The 15,466-nt window shown below is 41.0% G+C and overlaps 1 protein-coding gene across 7 annotated transcripts in view; it reads right to left on the bottom strand.

Annotated features, from left to right (window-relative positions):
- The window catches only part of TPX2 (TPX2 microtubule nucleation factor), a 60,230-nt gene extending 49,614 nt beyond the window's left edge, over positions 1 to 10,616 (bottom strand). For 3 of the 7 annotated variants that reach the window (XM_086701927.1, XM_086701935.1, XM_086701930.1), the window contains exons 1-2: positions 10,513 to 10,596; positions 7,701 to 7,834 (exon numbers count right to left, since the gene is read on the bottom strand). The gene's annotated coding sequence lies outside the window, so the exon portion shown is untranslated. Of the gene's footprint in view, positions 1 to 7,700; positions 7,835 to 10,219; positions 10,451 to 10,512 lie in introns of those variants that run through there. The other 4 variants (XM_086701928.1, XM_086701929.1, XM_086701931.1 and 1 more) reach the window with 4 other exon arrangements.
- Between the last annotated feature and the right edge of the window lie 4,850 nt (positions 10,617 to 15,466).

Genomic DNA, 15,466 nt, shown 5'->3' with positions numbered 1-15,466 from the left:
GATAGGTCTTGCCAACTGTAAAACTTTATCTTACAGATATGTACTTATGCATACGTAAGTATAAGAAAGTGTACGATAGCATTGTTCATAAAAGCCAAAAAACTAAAAACAAAAATTCCACCAATAGAAGACTGTTTGAATAAATTAGGGTACAATCGTATAATAAAATATTAGAGAATTTAATATTAGATAACTTTGCATATGTGGTAATATGTACACAATGAGCTCCAAGGGCTATTAGGTGAGAAAAGTAAAATGTAGAAGTGCATACTCTCATTCATGTTAAAAAGAAGGAAAGGGGTAATATATACTCATGTATACTTTTTACATACAGAGATTATTGTGGAAGGAGACACAGAAGTGTTAACAGTATTTGGGTCTGGGAAGAAAGCTAGGAGTTCTGAATCAGGGAAAGACTTTTCACTATACGAACTCTTTGAATACATCTTATTATATAAATGAATATCTTTTCAGTTTAAAGAACTGGTTAAGCAGTACTTATTTCCCCCTAAAGTGGCATTTACAGTCCATAAGTCACTGCACTTTCTGGGATTTTTATTAAGTACACTTGGTAATCCAGCAATAATTGTTAAATCTATTGATTTTTGGAAATAAAGTTTCCCATTTACAGGGTCTGAAATTGGCTACTAACTTCACTTATCCAAATGTTACACATTATTTCTTTTTTTAATGTTTCTTTATAAAAACAAAATGCTCCTCAGTATTGACTTAATAAAAAGTACACAAACTTGTGGGGCACTTGGGTGGCTCAGTCAGTTAAGCTTCCAACTTTGACTCATGATCTTGAGGTTCACGAGTTCAAGCCCAGCATCAGGTGGCACTGTGCTTACACCTCAGAGCCTGGAGCTTGCTTCAGATTCTGTCTCCCTCTCTCTCTGCCCCTCCCCACTCACACTCTGTCTCTCTCTCTCAAAAATAAACATTAAAAAAATTTTTTTTTTTTTTTAAGTATACAAACTTGAAAAAAAAAGTTAAAAATAATAGCTAATGGGGCACCTGAGTAACTCAGTCAGTTGAGCATCTATCCGACTCTTGATTTCAGATCAGGTCATGATCACAGTTGTGGGATCAAGTCCTGTGTCTGGGTCCTGGACCGAGCATGGAGCCTACTTAAGTAAGATTGATTCTGTCTCTCTCTCTCTTCTCTCTCCCTCTACTGCTCATGCTCGCTCTCTCTCTCTCTCTCTCTCTGTCAAAATAAACTTAAAAATAATAATAGCTATTGGGGCACCTGGGTGGCTCAGTCAGTTAAGCAGCCGACTTCGGCTCAGGTCATGATCTCGCGGTCCGTGAGTTCAAGCCCCGCGTTGGGCTCTGTGCTGACAGTGCAGAGCCTGGAGCCTGTTTCAGATTCTGTGTCTCCCTCTTTCTGACCCTCCCCTGTTCATGCTGTCTCTCCCTGTCTCAAAAATAAACAAAACGTTAAAAAAAAAAAAAATTATAAAAAAAAAATAATAATAATAATAGCTATTAATTACTGAGTACTTATGACATGCCAGACACTCCTGGCGATGTTTTACATGTATTAATTAACTCACTAAATCCTCACAAAAATCCTATGAAGTAGGTACTATTATTGTCTTCATTTTATAGACAAGGAAACTGAGGCAAGGAGAGATTTACTACTTACTCATGATCACACAGTTAAGAAATAGCAGAGCCAGCATCTGCATTCAAGTAGGCCCTAAAGGATGTGTCCTTATCCACTAACCTCTCTTATTTACTTAATTTTTTTTTTCAGTAATCTCTATGCCCAATGTAGGGCATGACCCCAAGATCAAGAGTTGTGTGCTCTACCGACTGAGCCAGACAGGTGCCTCTTTGTGTGCGTGTGAGTATATATTTTTATTTATTTATTTATTTATTTATTTATTTATTTCCTCTCATATTTATTTAAAAAAATAGAGATTTATGTAGATCAATGTGAAATGTCAAGGCACAAAGGATAAAACCATTTATAGACAATAACTTCCAAATACTATTTACTACAGGCCAACCACTTTATTAGGCACTTTACATAAATCATCTCATTTGGGGCACCTGGCTGGCTCAGTGGGAGGAACACAGGACTTTTGATCTCAGGGTCATGAGTTTGAGCCCTACAGGGGGTGTGCAGATTACTTAAATAAATAAAAATTGAAAAATAAATACATTTTTAAAATTAAGAAACCATCACATTTAAAGTGCATTAAAAATATACAAGGTAGATATCATCATCACCTTTTTACAAATAAGGAAACAGGCCCAGAGTCATTGAGCCACTCCACGATCACCAACTAGTATGTAGCAGTGTTAAGTTTTAAGACCAGATCTGTGGGATTCCAAAATCTCAGGTCGCTATAATGTACAGGTGTTTCCTATAAATATTCCTTCAAAGATGAGGTAGATAACCAAATCATACTGTCAGTCAAATGCAAAAATTAACTCTGCTTTACACAAAACTAAGCATCCTGAGAAGCTGTTGATAAAAGAACACTGCTAAATTAAAAACCCTATTCTAAATACATTGGATAGGGGGTCTGGGTGGCTCAGTTGGTTAATTGTCCGACTTTGGCTTAGGTCATGATCTCATGGTTCATGGGTTCAAGGCCGGCGTCGGCTCTGGGCTGACAGCTCAGAGCCTGGAGCCTGCTTCGGATCCTGTATCTCCCTCACTCTCTGCCCCTCCCCTGCTTGTGTGCTTGCTCACGCTCTCAAAAATAAACATTAAAAAAATTATAAATAAGTAAATACATACATACATCGGGAAAACTCTGAGCTAAATCATCCCATAAAGTAAATCACCACCTCTTAATTTCTCTTTTATTAGTTTGTACTCTTGCATATAAAGTTTTTGCTATTTATAAGACGGAAGTTAGTCTGAACCTCTCAGTGGATATTATAGAGTAAAAGAGATCATGAGTACAGTATTTAAGCATCAGAAGAAGAAATGTCTTCTGAGGTCTAGGAGTGCATTTGATTGATGGGGGTCAAAAGGCAAGGGGCTCAAACCTAAATATGCTTAATCTTTATTTAGGTGAAATTTTAAAACTGAAATATTATTTTTCTAACATGACCATTTTTTAAAAAAGCTTTTTGGGATGCTTGGGTGGCTCAATCAGTTAAGCATCCAACTCTTGATCTCAGTTCAGGTCATGATCTTGCAGATCATGAGCATGAGCCCCACAATAGGTGAAGCCTGCTTGGGATTTCCTCTCTTCCTCTCTGCCCCTCCCCTGCTTGTGCACTCTCTCTGTGTCAAAATAAATAAATTAAAAAAAAAAAAAAAAAAAAAAGGCTTCTTTTAAAAGCTATTTTTGGTCCAGTATGGCCAACTCAGGAGACCATTCCCACCTCCCCAACTCCCCCCAAAAAGGGGAAAAAGTAAGCAAAATACAAATCCATTGAGAAGTCTGACTCTCTTCAACAAAAGGTGATAGCACAAGTACATGAACAAAACCAAAAGTAACTACTTGGCTATGCCGGTTTTACCACACTGCTTCTCCCATAAATAATAAAATTAAGGGGGCGCCTGGGTGGCGCAGTCGGTTAAGCGTCCGACTTCAGCCAGGTCACGATCTCGCGGTCTGTGAGTTCGAGCCCCGCGTCAGGCTCTGGGCTGATGGCTCGGAGCCTGGAGCCTGTTTCCGATTCTGTGTCTCCCTCTCTCTCTGCCCCTCCCCCGTTCATGCTCTGTCTCTCTCTGTCCCAAAAATAAATAAACGTTGAAAAAAAAAATTTTTTTTTTAAATAATAAAATTAAGATGTAAAACCTTCAAAAATTAAAAAGCACAAGGCCTAGTGGGAAATGGAACAGGCCAGAGTCTGGGCCAACTGTTTAAATGAAAGAGACCTAGGCATGATGGGAACTGGATGCCTTCCTGCACCCCTTTATCAAGATTGAATTTCTGTCAACAGGTCTCACTGAAGAAAAAAAAAAAAAGAAAGAAAGAAAAAAGGCACATGCGTCAACCACATTCTCCCAAACAAATCAGACTGCCAAGGAAGAGAATCAGCTTCACATTTCAAAATTATCTGAATCTACCACAGCTCTAGATTCCTGCAAAACTAGAAACCATTTGAGTGAATAGCTCTTTCAGACGAATAATCCAACAACAGAACTGAGGAAAAAGCCTCTCCCATATTATGAACCACTTAGCTTCCTTTTAGAACTGCCTATTAAGTGCCATCATATCACATAGCTCATTTTTGTTTCCAAAAAACAAAGACTAAAAGCATATATAGAATCTCTTCCCTTAAGAAACTCACATTTGAGTGGAAAATACAGACAATTGTGATACACGGTGACCCGTGATATAATAGAAGAAAACCAAAGGCACTATGGAAGTGCAGAGAAGGGGAACAGGAGGGTCAGAGAAGGGTACCTGGTGGAAGTGATACATAAAAGATACAAACAGTGGTGAGCATAGCATAACCTACAGAGATGTTGAATCACTATGCTGTACACCTGAAACTCATGTAGCATTGTGTGTCAACTATACTCAAATCAAAATTTTAAGAAAGAAAAGAAAGAAAGAAAGAAAGAAAGAAAGAAAGAAAGAAAGAAAGAAAGAAAGAAATGCACAAAGAACAACAGCAACAACAAGATAAGGAGACACAGACAGACCTACAGAGTTCTACAAGGATGAATACTGACTTTTTCTAAGGGAAGAGATAAATGGAAAAGGGAAACAAATGAGGGAAAAGCACACAACTGAGGAAGATTGCAAAAGAAGCAATGTAATTTGTTTCCACATTCGCCTGAAATTAACCTCGATCATGTCCTGTCCCTCTTCACTCTCAAACCAAAAATAACTAGCCTTGACAAGCTCTATAAATCAAAAAGCACAGGTTCAGGGGAGGTGGGGGAAAACTGCAAAAGGGTAAGTTCTAAGGAAAGCTTGAACAGTGGACTGGCAGCTCCTAAACAAAACAAAGACTTTGGTGTGACAGATGCTCTCAAGCACTTCACTATCCAGTTTGGGAGCTGCATCTTAACCTATTCCTATTGGAAGAAAAATCATGACTTAAACAACTGGTAACATAGTAAACAAAGTAAGTCAAGACTTCATCAGAAGTGCAGTTAGTAAATGGTCCCATCCCAAATGGTGCCATTCCCCCAGGGACACCCTCTCCTACTTTCACAAGGGAAAAGAGATCCTGTTACCGAACCACAAGTTAAATAGAGTTGAGTTATTTTCATCTTACCTACATTTTTTTTTTTTTTTTTTGTACATAAGGGATTAGCAGGAGTCAGTAAATGGCAACATAATCCAGCATGTCATTTTAACTGTTAATCAAAGTCACAAACTAAGTCTGAAGGAAGTAAATGGACTTTGTGTTTCCACATTTATGTTTGCTAACTTCTACGTTGAAATTGGATCTGTTTACCGAAACAGATCCATGAAGCTTCCAAAATTGGGTCAATTTAAAATCCAATGACAATCCCTCACTGTCTAAGCACTCAGAAGTCAGCACAGGACACATGGACACTTGTTGTAATTCATCACTGTCCAGAAACCTCAAGCAAATGTAGTTTTTTTTTATCGACTCTCTCCCAAACTTGTGAGTTATGGATTACAAACTCAGTTCTGATTTAATTTATCCACAGAACTTTGTAAACCCTAATCTACTCTTATACAACTAATAGGACCTTGATAAAAATCAATGATGCCATTTACCAAATAATGGCAATATTATTACCAAATAATAACACAGATCTCTGTAGAATAGTAAAAGGAAATCTTTGTAGAATATCCAAGTATTCTGCTGTTCCAACACAAGAAGCTGAAAGAGTTTTGTAAGGGTTGACAGTGGGGCTACAGGAGGTTACAATCCTAGTCAAACCTCAATCACTCAGTCTTGTAAAGATTTACATCCTTCAAAGGGTATCTTTCTTGGGATGTAGATACACATGTACCTAAGAACCTCAAAAACTGATTACCTATTAGATGCCAGGAAGTGAGACAGACAGTGACAGAAGATTTTTAACTATAAATATTTTTATATTATTTTTATTTTTGTGCCACGTGAATGTATTACATAGTTTAAAAATATAAATTTGTGCCTGTGTGAATATACACTACTAAGTGGGTATGTTTATCAGCACAATTCTCCCATGAGGCAATTGGTATTATGTACCAAAGTCTTGAAAATATGCATTCTTTTCACCAAGGATTTCACTGCATAAAATACTATGGTAGAACCATCTAATGGACTACCAGGTAGCCATTAAAATTATGTTGTAGCAAATTTTATTTTTTTTTTTTTAAATTTTTTTTTTTCAACATTTATTTATTTTTGGGACAGAGAGAGAGCATGAACGGGGGAGGGGCAGAGAGAGAGGGAGACACAGAATCGGAAACAGGCTCCAGGCTCCGAGCCATCAGCCCAGAGCCTGACGCGGGGCTCGAACTCACGGACCGCGAGATCGTGACCTGGCTGAAGTCGGACGCTTAACCGACTGCGCCACCCAGGCGCCCCGTAGCAAATTTTATTGACATGAAAAAATGTTCATAACCTAATCAGGTTGAAAAAAAAAATAATGAAAGTTTTTAGTGTATGATTTTTTTTTTTTTTTAACATTTATTTATTTTTGAGACAGAGAGAGACAGAGCATGAACGGGGGAGGGGCAGAGAGAGAGGGAGACACAGAATCGAAGCAGGCTCCAGGCTCTGAGCCATCAGCCCAGAGCCTGACGCGGGGCTTGAACTCCCGGACCGCGAGATCATGACCTGAGCCGAAGTCGGAGGCTCAACCAACTGAGCCACCCAGGCGCCCCTAGTGTATGATTTTTTAAAACCAAATACAGGCACAGAAAAAAAATTGGAAAGAAATCTATCAAATGTTAGCAATAGTTTATCTAAGAGGTAGAATAGTGAATCATATTTATTTCTTTTGCTTTTCCATATTAAATAAATTTTCTGGGGTGCCTGGGTAGCTCAGTCAGTTAAGCATTCAACTCTTGATTTCAGCTCAGGTCGTGATCTCATGGTTTGTGGGCTCAAGCCCTGGGTCGGGCTCTGTGCCAACATTTTGGAGCTTGCTTGGGAGTCTCTCTCTCCCTCTCTCTCTCTACCCCTCCCCAACTTGTACTCGCTCTAAGTAAATAAACTGAGAAAAAATAATTTTTTCCCCAAATATGTTACTTTTTAAGATACATTAAACACCTTTAAAATATTTTTTTAACGTTTACTCATTTTTGAGAGAGAGAGAGAGAGAGAGACCAAGCAGGGGAGGAGCAGAGAGAGGGAGACAGAACCAAAGCAGGTTCCAGGCTCTGAGCTGTCAACACAGAGCCCAAACAGGGCTGGAACCCACAAACCATGAGATCATGACTTAAGCCAAAATCGGACGCTTAACTGACTGAGCCAACCAGGCACCCCTAAAGTTAAACACTTTAAAACAATTTTTTTTTAATACTTATTTATTTTCTGAGAGAGAGAAAGAGAGAGAGAGAGAGAGAGAACGTAAGGGGGGAGGGGCAGAGAGAGATGGAGACATAGAATCCGAAGCAGGCTCCAGGCTCTGAGCTGTCAGCTCAGAGCCCAATGTGGGGCTTGAACCCACGAGCTGTGAGATCATGACCTGAGCCGAAGTTGAATGCTTAGCTGACTGAGCCACCCAGGTGCCCCTAAAGTTAAACACTTTTGATGCTAATATATTAATGTTCCTCTTATTCCTTTTTAATGTAACTCACTGTAGACTCAGCTTTACTTGTGGTTTAATCCATCAGTCAGTCCACCTGCCTATAGACTTGACTCAGAGTTGCAACGTACTCTTTCACCTCTCTTCTGAAGTCCTGAAGTCTAGCAAGTACTTGTTATCAAGAACCTGGAAGAAACAGAAAGGTGATATAACAGGTTCATGATCTCTGTAGTAAAGATGGTTAACAGAGAATAGGAAGGGGCTGCATAACACCAGAGATAGCCAGCCACTCTCCAAACCAAAGAGTGCTTCTGAGAGCTAAGTTCTAAATAGCATAAATCTACCCCAAATGCCAAACTTCTTAATTTGTCATTTCAGCTTAAATTTTAGTATACATTTGCTGTCTTCTGGTGTCTTTGACATTATATATTCCCACTTTAAAACTACCTTTCCAAATCTTTCAATGTAGGAACACTGACACCAAGGAGTAATAGAGTACATTTCTATTCAAACCTCAGGACAAATAGTAGGCACACTTATAATAAGTAAGCACACTTATAAAGTAGGCACTTATAAGTAGGCACACTTATAAAAAAACTTTTACTACCTTTTTCTATTTAAATGAGTAGATATAGTATTTTTTATATATTTCCAAAGTATGCTCCTTTCTCACTAATCTTTAATTGCTCCCCAATCAAGTTTCTCTGTGCAAACAAACCCAGAACCCCTCCCAGTTATCTATACTTTTTGCACCAAGTACCTTAAAACCTCTGAGCTCTATGTCTGTCTCAAATACAGATCTATTTACAGAACTGAATGGGCTGTTCAGTCTCCCTGTAGTCAATTAATTCTGTTTCCTAACTTTACTCATTGCAAAGACAATTCAGTTTGCCAAAGGGCATTTAGGTCTCTCCTCTTCCTTCCTTCACCAGCAATTCAAAAAGGATTAGGGAAAAGACCCAGGAGAGGCTGAAAGGAAAAAATATATAGGGGACATAGAAGAACTCATCATCTCCTGGCACCTAAACAAAAAATGAAGGACTTTCTCACCTAATCCTGTCTCCCGGAGAAGCTTAATTGCAAATGCACAATAAGTCAACTTTATTAACCTTGGAACACACAGACTTAAGCATCATTTAAATAATTTTAAAATTTAAACAAATTGACCGACCTAGCTGAAGTCATCCAGTTTTTCATATCTGCAGTTGTGTAGTCAATTTAGATAATGCCCTCTTGCCTATCCAATACAGCAGATATTAAGTGGGCAACTTCTGTGCATCAAGACTGTTCTAGTTCTTGTCTAACCACACTCTGCTTACCAAGAGCCAGTATGTGTCCCCTCTGCTTCACAAAGACACGCCTTGCTTGTCTTAAGCCTCACTGATCTCCCTCACCTCTACATTGCCAGGGCGCCTACGATACATAACACTAGAGGACTCCAATTCGGTCGTGTCTTGTTCAGATTGTCACTTGTCAATCTGAATCAGTCCTTTGTCCTCAAACATACCAGAAAACCCACGAGAACATCATACATCTGAATACCCATAGTATCTAATACCAATCTGAGCACACAGCACACCCTCAAAAAGTCAATTAATTAGCTAAGTGAGCTGGGAGCAACAATAACTTTTATCCCGAGAGTGGCAACTTAATGCTGAGCTAACACACCACACCAACAGTGTTACTCCAAAACAACCAAGGCTGATCTAGGGGTGGCTGGACAGGGGTTATGATATGATACACTGACGACACAACAGAAGAATATCCTTATCATAGTAGTAAACAATTCAAATTCTGACATCCGATGAGTGAGACAAATACAAAGAAAGGTCATAGGATGTCAAGACAAGGTAAAACGGAATGAACCTGGGAGTACATAAAGCAATGACCTCAGAGCAAGATCAGGAGAGCGATGGACGCTGTCTGGTCCTAAGCAAGACTGATTGGGGAAAGTCCTGGGTACTTAACTACTAGAAAACTGTATGTGAGACAAAGAAACCATACATCAAAAAAAAGGGGGGGGGTGCTTTCTATAGTCTGGCTCACACTTTTCCTTCCCTCTCCAACCTAGAAACGTTCTAGGATAGAAAATTAGAAAGGAAAGAATACCTAGTTATTCGTTACAAAGGGGGAGGGCTAAGCAGATACAGATAAAACAGGATGAATTTTAAACCCCAAACAGAAAGACAACTCCAATTGCAATTAACCTGTCCCGCAATTCTCACACCATATCTATTACCTTTCTTTCTTACACAATAGTTTTTAAATGCAGTTGCCTGTGCCGACATCAGTTTTCCTCCACCGAAGCCACACTCCTTGAGGGCGGGGCTACTGTTGCACCCATTTCTTGAAATCTGGGCCTGTTTCCTCCTCTATAAAGTGGGGGTTACGAAGAGCGCCTGCTTCATCGGCTTGGTGCGAAAATTGAACGAGAAAACGCACGCAGAGTGCTCACTCCAGCGAATGCTTATTTCATCCCTTCGTGGTAACAATGGTCTTTACCGTTATTAGCCTACAACCTCCCACCAACCCTCCTTCCCCCTATTTCCCACGGCCGGCCTCCGTCTCTACCTCGAGACGCAGCCCGCCAGCCTCGGTCCGGCCACACTTCACGGGAAAATCCTGTCACCAAGAAATAGGTGGTCCGAAGTCTAGCTCCCTCTCGGCCCGGCCAAGACGGAGCCCACACACACACACCACCGCCGCCGCCTGTGAAGCCCGGGCCAAGACGCTCGGGCCGCACTACGGGCTTAGAGGCGAGCGACCTCCAGCCGTTCGAGAACCAGGCAGAGCAGCAGACAGCAGCAGAGAAAGCAGCCCCGCACCCCTAGCTGCTCCCCGTTTCTCCCCAAGGCTCCCCTCACCTCAGCTCTGACAACCGAGCGTCCGGAACCCCCGCCGCGGGCCTCATTCAGTACCGTTGAAAATTTGAACCCAGGCTCTCTAGTCGAATGCACCAATCAGAGTGCCAGGAATGGGCAGTCTTAGCCTCCCGATTGGCCCAGCAGTGCGCCGGGACGCCGGAAGTCATGATGAGGGACAAGCAAACAACCGGCCCGGGAGCCTCCTGGGAAATGTAGTCTCAAGCAACTGCGCGAGCCCCCGTGGAACAACTCTAATAAGGAAATTACTACAAAGCCCAGAATGCTCGACTACAAATTATTCGGGAGAGGTGGTACCAACTGAGGAGATGAGGAGTCGCTTCAGGTAACAGAACGGCGCACACCTGGACCTCCCCAAAACTTTAACCGAAGAAAAATATTTATTATTCTCCCTATAGTGGTGTATGGTGCCTTGCATGTTCATAGAAATTCTCTTCGTTCTAACATAGAGTCCCCTGTGTACAACATAGACTCGCCCTCAGCTTCTCTGCCAAGGAGAGGAGTCTCTCAAAGTCTTCATTAAGTCCAGGCCCTGACATTACTGGCTTAAACTCGCCGTTTATGATTGCTTGGTCCTTCCCTTTTAATTCCATTTACGTCCCTTGCTTTGTCATCCTGGTATTATAAAAGAGAAAACAAAGGCTCAGGGAAGTTGAGTGAATGTGTCTAAAATCAATAAATGGAGGAGGTGGAATTTGAATTAAGGACATCTGGTCCTAAAGATCATCAATAATCAGTTAGAAAATAATAGCAGCGAAAAGGGGGGAAGATCGCTGTAATAAAAACTACAGCATTTAAGAAAAGATACCTAAGACCTTTATCTGAAAATTAAAACCTGTAAAGCTTGGTTGAATAACTATAAAAATAAGTAAAAAATTTTATACTTTGTTAGTGGGTGGGGAGGTCCAATATTGTAAAGCTTTAATTTTCCATATGAAGGGTTCAAGGCAATTCCGATGAAGTTTTCAATATAAAACGTTTTGTCATGGAACTTGCCACGCTGATTCTAAAATTCATATTGAATAGGGGCACCAGGGTGGCCCAGTCGGTTAAGCATCTGACTTCGGCTCAGGTCATGATCTCACAGTTTGTGAGTTTGAGCCCCGCGTCTGGCTCTGTGCTGACAGCTCAGAGCCTGGAGCCTGCTTTGGATTCTGTGTCTCCCTCTCTCTCTGTTCCTCCCCTGCTCGTGCTTTATCTCCCTCTGTCTCTCAATAATAAATAAACATTAAAAAAAAATTTTAATTCTGTTTGACAAAAGGAAAACAAACAAGAAAGACTGAGTGAAATATTTCCAACACATAGTACAAAGAATTAGAACCCAATATATAAATAAAAAAATCTCCTATGAATCAGTGAGAAAAGGACCAAAACTCAACAGGAAAAAAAAAAAAATGAGGAAGATGGGCAGTTCTTAGAAGAAGAAACAAAATTGGCCATTAAAGATAATGCAAAGGGACACTCCCTCTGTTTGGTAGATGGGATGCTGCCAGATTCATGAACCCCTTAATAAAGCCAGTTGGACCTTCAAATTAAAAAAGAAAAGAAAAGACATGCAAAGTTGGTTGGCCTCAACTAGTAATACTGAAATTTAAAATAAATTTAAATTTAATTTAAGCAAGAAGGTACCATTTTTCACCCATATCAAACATGTATGCCCTGTGACCTAGGACTTCTATTTCTAGGTTTAGTTCCAAGAGATATTCATCTACTTTCACATAGAGGTACAGAGGCACGGTTACTACAGCATGAATTGAGCACCTACCATGTGTCAGTCACTGTACTAAATGTGAGGATAGAGTAGTGAAAAGACAGACAAAATCTCTGTCCTTGGGAACCTGACATTCCACTAGAGAAGATAGACTCTAAACAAGGTAAATAAATGATGTAGTATATTAGGAGGTGGTAAATGCAAAATCATTTGCTCTCCAGGCCCCAAGGGGCAGATAACAATGACAGGAGGAAGGCAGGGGCTGGACAGAGACAAAGGAAGGACAGGGTCTGCCTACACTGTGGCCACCCACTTTCAGCAGACACATCAATCACCCAGCTACTAGGGGCCTGCAGGGCCATGGAGTAGCCAGGCCCAGGCTGGGGTGGAGGTCAAGGGAGCTCGCTTTACATTAGGAGAGCAGGGGCAGCAGACCTGTGCTGGGTCCAGGGCGTACTAGACAGAAGGTGCTCAGTAGGTGAGTGAGTGAATGGGCAGTGCCTCGGGCCAGGATGTGTGTGAGAACTTCCCAAGTCGTTCCAAGGGGTGAGCCTGACCCAAGGGATTCATCTCCTGTCATTCCTTCTGCATTGATGACATTCTAGACGGAGTCTCAAGTTCCCATTCTTCATGAATGGCAGACTGTGAGGTCTGAAATCACCAGAGCAGCATTTTAGAGCTGAAAGGGCAGACACATCTGGTCCAGTCTACCCACAATTTCACCATCACTGTTTTGGCCTCCATGTGAAGGAGTGTTGTAATTTTAAGTAGGGTAGTTCAGGGACATTTGGACAAAGACTTGCAGAAGGTGAAGAGTGAGCCATCCAGATAGCTGAAGGAAGAGCATAGCAGACGTGTTTTAGAAATAGCTAGGAAGTCAGGGTGGCTGAATCAACTGGACAAGGAGGAGAATGTCAGGAGATATTCTGGCAGACCAACTGGGCTATTGTGAAGACTTTGATCTTTACTCTAAATGAGGTGGGAGGCCTGGGAGGGTTTTGAGCATTGGTTAGCTCTCTGCTTTTAATGGGATAATTCTGGCTACTGTGTTGAAAACAGAGGGAAGGAGAACAGGAATGGAAAAAGGGAAATCAATTAGTAGGCTACTGCATTGTAGTTGTGAGAAATTGGAAAGCACCTAAATGTCCGTAAGTAGGAAGGCATTTTAATGAACTGGGTATAACATGGGCTACTAAGCATCAGTTCAAAAGAGTTCGATTGATCCGGACTGACAGGGAAGTATTTTTGAGACACATTTTTGGTTGAAAAACAAATTTCTGATTGATATGAATTCATTCTGAAGCCATTATGGTTTTGTTACATTTATTTTTTTAAGTAAACTCTATCCCCAACGTGGAGCTTCAATTCATTACCCAAGATCAAGAGTCGCATGTTCCACAGACTGAGCCGGCCAGGCCCCCCTGAAACCATTATGTTTTTTAAAAATATGCAAATACAGAGAACAAACTAGGGGTTGTTAGAGGGGAGGTAGGTGGGGGGGATGGGTTAAGTGGGTGATGGGCATTAAGGAGGGCATTTGTTGGGAGGAGCACTGGGTATTCTATATAAGTGATGAATCACTGGGTTTTACTCCTGAAACCAATAGTACACTGTATGTTAATTAACTTGAATTTGAATTTAAAAAAAATGCAAAACAATGCTGTACTTTTTCTGTGGGTGTGTATAAATAATGACATCTAGCACTTACCTGGCACTTACCATATACCAGGCACTGTTTGAAGTACTTTATACTTATTAACTTATTTCATCCTAATAATAACTCTGTGAGGTAGGTAATGTCCTCATTTTCGCCTTATAGATTGAGGAAATTGAGGCTCAGAGAGGGTAGACAGCTTCTCTAAGGTCACACGATTTGAATGTGACAGGCCAGAATTTGAACACAAGAAGTCGAACTCCAGAGGCCAAACCCTTAACCATTGCCCTACATTGCCTCTTCTAAACACAGATGTATGGGCCGCCTGGGTGGCTCAGTTGGTTGGGCATCTAACTATAGCTCAGGTCATAATCTTGCAGTTTGTGAGTTTGAGCCCCACATAGGACTCTCTGCTGTTAGCACAGAGCCTGCTTCGGGTCCTCTGTCCCCACCTCTCTGCCCCTCCCCTGCTTGCCCCCCCTCAAAAATAAATAAAAATTTAAAAAATTAAACACAGATGTATATATGACAGAAAGGTATGAAAGAATTCACAACAAACTGACAAATGTGGGAACTTCAGAGGGAAGGAATTAAACTGGATTGTGGACAGAAAGGATAGATAATGTGGGTTTTATCTTTGCTTTAGAAAAGAATGTGGCCATGTATTATTTGTGTGATTTGAATTTATTGTTTTTTATAATGGAAGTATGGTAGGGGAGAGAAGTCTGCGAAGGAGAGAGGAGGAGGAGGAGCCAGTGGGGTGGAAAGTTACTCAGACTCTTCAAACTCTTATTTTTTGAAAGTGAGAGAGAAGAAAAGAACCAACTTCTACCCTTGCCCCTCCCAAATCTGCTCCTTCATTTTGTGCCATTAGATGTCAGTCCCTCCGACATCTAACCAGTGGTCACCAAACCAAAAATCTGTACTTGCCTTCCAGCTTGATGGAGTCCTCCTACTTCGTGGAGAATAGACACCAGCCAGTCATTGGCTATGGGTGGTGACTAACTCTCAAATACCTCCAGGCAGAGTGGCTACAGTCACCCAAGAACACTTGCCTAGAGAAAGTTGCAAGTGTGAGCCATTGGTGACAGCCATCCAAAGGATCCCTGAGAAGGGGGCACCACTCTGTCTTCCATAGTTCCCATCCACCCAAGCAAAGGGAGCTCTACAGGTGTTTCCTGGTCTTTTTCTTCATGGCTGATGTGTAATTCCTCTTGGGGAAGGATTATAGAGATCTTAGGAATCTGTGATTAAAAACAACAGACTATAGGAAACAACCCAAATGTCCACCAACTGATGAATGGATCCATAAGGGGTGGTAAATCCATGCAAAGGAGTAGTATTTTTTAACAAAATCAATTGTACTGGTACATACTACAACACAGATGAACTTGAAACATACAAGTACAAGGAGCCAGACTCAAAAGGACAAATCGGTATGACTCCATTTATAAGAAATTTCCTGAAGAAGCAAATCCATAAAGACAGAGGTAGATTGATGGTTGCTAGTCCTGGGGGTGGGAGGGAGGGAATGACCGCTGATGCAAGGGTTTCTTTTCAATAAGCTCATG

This window comes from Puma concolor, chromosome A3 (genome assembly GCF_028749965.1).
Source record: "Puma concolor isolate L17-30 chromosome A3, mPumCon1.1.hap2, whole genome shotgun sequence".
In the NCBI taxonomy this organism is placed as follows: domain Eukaryota; kingdom Metazoa; phylum Chordata; class Mammalia; order Carnivora; family Felidae; genus Puma; species Puma concolor.
The sequence above is the reverse complement of the archived record's forward strand: the minus strand, read 5'-3'. Positions and strand labels throughout refer to the sequence as shown.